Below are 6,000 nucleotides of genomic sequence, written 5' to 3'. Positions count from 1 at the left end.
TTGTCTTATATACGGAGTATTTCCTAGATTAATGGCGAGAGTAAAAAGAAGCAACTATTATTAAAAAGGAAAGAAAACAAAAACAAAAACAATGAGAATGTCCATGAAATTAAGAAATATTTTTCGTACAAGAATCTGCAAAAAAAAAGTCAATTTAAAACAAACCTCATTGAAAAATAACGTTCTCACGACGACAAATAATATTTACTTGATCATAGTTTGTTTCCAGGGCACAATTTTTTGGAAAGAACCTTTTCAATGCATTAAATTAGACAGTTACACCGGCCCTGTGTAGTGGAATGCGTGCACGAGAGAAAAAGAAAGCGAGAGAGAGAGAGAGAGAGAGAGAGAGAGAGAGAGAAAGTAAGCATACGGAGTGACTACTTGAGATTGATGTCACGTGGTGTAAAGAATTTCTCTTACCTTGTTCGAGTTGACAGAGCGATCGCGAAACAATAATATAAGAAAAAAATGGCACCATTTTTTTTGGGGGGGGTGCAGCCTGGTAATATACGGAACATTTCTTAGATTCATGGCGAGGGTAAAAACAAGCAAATATTATTAAAAAAGGGGGAAAAAAAAGAAAAACAAAAACAGTGTGAATATCCTTGAAATTAAGAAATATTTTCCATACAAAAATCTGCAAAAACAGTCAATTTAAAAAAAAAAAAAAAAAAAAAGGCATTGAAAAATAACGTTCTTACGACGACAAATAATATTTACTTGATCATAGCTTGTTTCCAAGACAAGTTTTGGAAAGAACCTCTTCAAAGTTCTCACACAGGTCATCATCTGAGAATTCTCTTTGAAAATAGCCTGCGGTGTTCCCTGGAGTCTGAGTGACAACAAGTCTCGGCAGATTTCCAATACTCTCCACCTCTTTCGACAACGATTTGCAAATTCATTTGACTTATCACAATAGTCTGCCATTGATTTCTCATTGATAGCGACCATTGGTCTTCACTGGGATATGGGTGGTAATAAGCCTCCCCAACATCCTAGTCCTCCTCGCACTCATCCAGCAGAGGTCTGGTTAGTGCTTTCTCTGCTCGGCCTTTTCATTCTCTTGACCTTCCTTTTTTATTTGGTACGGCAACAGTTTAGTGACCAAAAAGGGTGGGGGCTAGGACTAACTTGCAATTATATAGTTTCAGTTTTCATGATCCCAAGTGGTGTTGATTAGTACCCGACTAGTCCCCGCACTCAACGGTGTATTGGTCTCCGCACTCAAGGGTGTATTGGTTTCTGCACTTAATATTTCAGCTGTTTTCATTATTGTTATTCGTTGTATCTTCTCAGCCATCCCTATGATTCCAATCTCGCCTATTCGTTTTTTTTTTTTTTTAAGTTTTTCGGTATTGTTCCTAGTTCTACTATTATTAGAGTTATCATAACTTTCATCACCTTTGAGCTCCCTGACCAGTTCTGTGTATTTGCTACCCTTGTCTTTCCCCTTGATATACACTCTGTGGTCAGCTAGGAGGGCAAAATCTACACTCTGTCAGGACTGTTCCTTCTTATAACATCCAATCTTCTTGTTTGGATGGGCTTATGCGTTTGTATATCCATGTTTTGCGATTTTCGGTTTCAAGCACTGCTGCCAGTTTGTGCTTGTACCATTTGCCAGTGTTTTCAAGGTGCAGTTGTCTGCACGATTCCTAGTGTACTGCTCGTGTCTATTTCCAGCCTGTGGTGTTCCCTGGAAGCTGAGTGACAACAAGTCTCCCCAGGTTTTCAGTACTCTCCGCCTCTTTCGATAACATTTGCAAATAAATTTGCATTATCGCAACAGCTGCTTGCCATTGATTTCTCGTTGGCAGCAGCTATTGGTCTTTGCTGGGATTTGAGTGGCAATAAGCCTCCCCAAGGTCCCAGTTCTCTTCGCACTAATTCGGCTGAGGTCTGGTCAGTTCATCGGTCTTTCCTTCCACCTTGACTCCACTTCGTTATTTGGTCTCTCTCTCTTTGGGGGGGCAGTGATGTGGCAATGGGGGTAGGGTTTGGTTAGAGAACTTATAGATATGCGGTTTCAGTGTTCTTGGTTCCATGTAGTGTTTCATGTTTTGTCTTTGCAACAGTTTGTCCAGCCCCCACTCCTGTGTATTAGTTTCCACATTCAAGGGTTCTTTCTTAATATTTCAGCTGTTTTTATAATTGTTGTTCGTTGTATTTTTTCCAGTTATTTCTTTTGATTCCAATTTCTGCCATTCTTTTTTCAAAGTTTTTCGGGATTGTTCCTAGTGCTCCTACTATCATAGGTATTATTTTGATTTTCTTCATCTTCCATATCCCTTTCAGTTCTATGGCTAGCTCTGTGTATTTGCTCCGTTTCTCATTTTCTTTTATATTCACCTTGTGTTCAGCTTGAACAGCAAAGTCTACGATTTGACAGATTTTTATTATTATTATTATTATTATTATTATTATTATTATTATCATCATCATCCGCATCATCATCAGCATCATCATTATCAGCATTTCCATCGTCTAGTTCTTTGTACCTTGTCATTCTTCTTCATCTCTTCTCCTCCTCTCCCTTCTGCTTCTTCCGTTTCTTTTGCTCCTCTTCTCCTCTTCCTTCTTTCCCTCTTCTTCCTTCTTCGTATCCCTTTTTTTACTAATCTTCTTTTCTGCTTCCTTGTGCATCTCCACCCTCCTCCTACTTTCCCTTCTCCTCATTCTTATTCTTCCTTTTTCCGTCCTCCTACTATTTTTTTATATCTCTCTTCCCCCTCTTTCTTCCCCCCTCGTCCTCCTACTTCCTTTTATTCACTTCCATCGTTGCTTTTCTAGTTTAATTTTCTTTTTTTTTTTTTTTTTCTTTTAATTGCCTTATTCACGATTCTTCATTTAAAACGTCTGAGCCAATCACGCCCGACGCAACGGGACCTGTTTGTTGACTTTAGATGAAGCAGAATTGAACTCTCGGTCAATACACAGAATAGTGCGAATTAGTTGGAAGAATCACGTTCTGGGAGTTGAAGACCATTAAGAGGCGGCAGAATTAAACAACATCGAACCTTGCCAGTGTTTCAATGGCTGATCAATAAGTCACTATGGGAAAGTAAAAAATATTTAGTAGCAATAGTCACTACACACGTCTGTTGTTAATTTCGTCGATTGGCTTGATTATTTGCCTCCGGTCAAACGGGGAATAAATCTCAATAAAATAGGCGTATATAGTGTGAATACCTTATATTAATACAAATAGGCGTTTCTGCGTGTGAATACCTTATATTAATTGGCATATTGTTCTAAGCATCGATTTACAATTGTGTTGGGAGTTTATTTCATCATTTGGTCATGGAAGACTACGGTTTCTTCTGATATCTTTATGTTTTCGATCAAAGAAGTATAATCCTTCTAGACTGAGACAATTTTTGTATTTTGGGCACCAGTTCAGAGTTCTCTTTTTGGGATTTTACCAACACTAAAAAAAAAAAAATTAAAAATAAAACTTGCGTCTAATTCTGAGATCGTGAGAAGGCAAGTAAATAGGGATGATGGTTTGGTTTGGTGTGTACGTTGAACGGTGTATCTATTCTTTTAAAACTTTTTTAATTGCAAAACAATATTTTTGTGAACGATTAATTAAACACACGTTGCAATTCTATTTTATAGCAAAGTCAAAATTGTTTGTTCATATCGTCTTTTTCAGTATTAGTTCATAGATCTCTACTGTTATATTAAAGTCTCTTTGTGTGTGTGTGTGTGTGTGTATGTTTGTGTGTTTGTGTGTGTGTGTATGTTTGTGTGTTTGTGTGTGTGTGGTGGGTTTTTGTGTTTGTGTGTGTGGGGTGTTTGTATGTGTGTTTGCGTGTGTGTGTATGTGTGTGTGTATGTGTGTGTATGTGTGTGTGTGTGTTTGTGTGTTTGTGTGTGTGTATTTGTGTGTGTGTATGTGTGTGTGTGTGTGTTTTTGTGTTTGTGTGTGTGGGGTGTTTGTATGTGTGTTTGCGTGTGTGTGTATGTGTGTGTGTATGTGTGTGTATGTGTGTGTGTGTGTTTGTGTGTTTGTGTGTGTGTATTTGTGTGTGTGTATGTGTGTGTGTGTGTGTTTGTGAGAGTTCCTCATAGGTTCTGAAACGGCTAAGTCTACCGTTTGCAAATTTCACACAAAACTAATTTATACGTCTGGCAGTGTTCTTAAATACGTTTTGTACAAAAATTCATCCGATTAGTATCAACAATCGAAAAAATCCGATTCTAAAAACATTTTTTTTTCTTATGGATAAAAAATATTTTTTTACAGGGAAATATTTTGCGTTAGACCGGTAAGGGAGATAATAAAATGTTAACAAATCATTTCTTCTTTAAAAATAGAATTATTGGCGTTTGGAAATATAGCTAAGTGGTAGAGCATTCGACTGCAAATCGAATAATCACCTGCTCAAGCCCGGATGTATTTTACCATTTTATTTGATTTTTTTCCTGATTAAGAGTTCAATTTACGATTCGAGCATAACGGCCACGTTGCAATACTAATTCTTATTAATCTCTAACTCACCATCGAACGGATTCTATAATACAAAGTGTTTTTATAAGCGCCCAACACATAAGAATATTTTATCATACAAGTATGTCGTTTAAAATTCTGATTTTTTTTTAGATGAGGAGCAATTGTTTATATAACTTGTATTGATCAGACTATAGTTCTCATCTTGAGTGTCATTTGTACAACGCTCCAGTCGGATTGTCCTTCGACCGTCTTCAGGCATGTTGCTTGTTGTTTGGAAAAGAAAAGAGAAAAGTTACTGGTTCCGTAAGAATTTTCGTATTCTTTGAGTTAGTTTCTGTTTTATGCCTATGGTTTTGTATGTGTGAAAAAAAATTGGTTGACAAAGGAGTGGGGGTAACTCTAATAAAGATCGACAGGGGATTATCTCCCTTCCATCGCCGAAATTTTAAGGGAGTACAATTTTTGTTTTTTCTTACAATTAGAGGCTATTAATCTTTCTACAATTAATTTTTCTACAATTAAATTTTTCTACAATTAATTTTTCTACAATTAATCTTTCTACAATTAATCTTTCTACAATTAATTGCTATTAATCTCTAAGCTTAGTCTGATTAGTAATTTTTCTTATTTTAGTCTCCTAAGCCTCCACCTTGCATCCCTGTCAATTATTTTGACCTCGTTCCACAAAGCGAAGTGTGTTCTTTTTTCTTTCCATATGTGATTAGCTAGTCCTAACTTTTCGACATCTCCCCGTGTCACGGTTTTACTAGAAGCTAGAAGAAATATGTGATTTATGTCAAAGATTAATTTTTGACATTTATAATTTAAATGCGTCTCGCGCATGTATTGTGTAGTCTAGAGGTTCAATTTTTACAAATTTTACACATTAAATTAGGCTGTATTTCGGCAATAACGCGTCGAATATTGTCTTCCATATGGTCTATTGTGTCTGTTCCATCCATGTAGATATGGGACATTACTTAAAGCAAATATTCTAATGGGGTTAAATCGCACGAACGAGGTGGCTAGTTAACAGATTCATTTCGTGAAATTACTCGTTCCTCGGATGTTTCAAAATGCTTTTCAAAATAAATTTGCACAATTTGCAAACGCTGGTCGATATTTCATGATGAATTGCCAAACCAAGTTGAACTCAAAATAATCGATAGTTACCAAATCTGCAACTAAAGAAAATAGAGTTGTCAATTTAAAGTTCGCCGCCTCTAAAGATTACACAATATACTTTGTCTGCTGCACTTTATCAGAACAAAGATCCATACAAAATTTCAGCTAGATCGGATCATTAGTTTCTGTGAAAAATTTTAGATTAAATGGAGAATTGTAATGACTTGTCTATCTTAATCTCTAACAATGTATCGATTGGATACCATAATGCTTAGTCTTCTGCACATTACCATTGTTATAAAGCCAAGTATCAAAGCGACGTCTAGACATATATTACAGTCCGGATTTACATAAAGGTATATTTTATGAGAAGAAGAAGAATATAGATGCTTCATGCCTTTCCTTTATCCAGCAGT

This window comes from Euprymna scolopes, chromosome 30, assembly GCF_053919585.1.
Source record: "Euprymna scolopes isolate OS-2025 chromosome 30, ASM5391958v1, whole genome shotgun sequence".
Taxonomy (NCBI): domain Eukaryota; kingdom Metazoa; phylum Mollusca; class Cephalopoda; order Sepiida; family Sepiolidae; genus Euprymna; species Euprymna scolopes.
Note: the sequence above shows the minus strand (reverse complement) of the source record.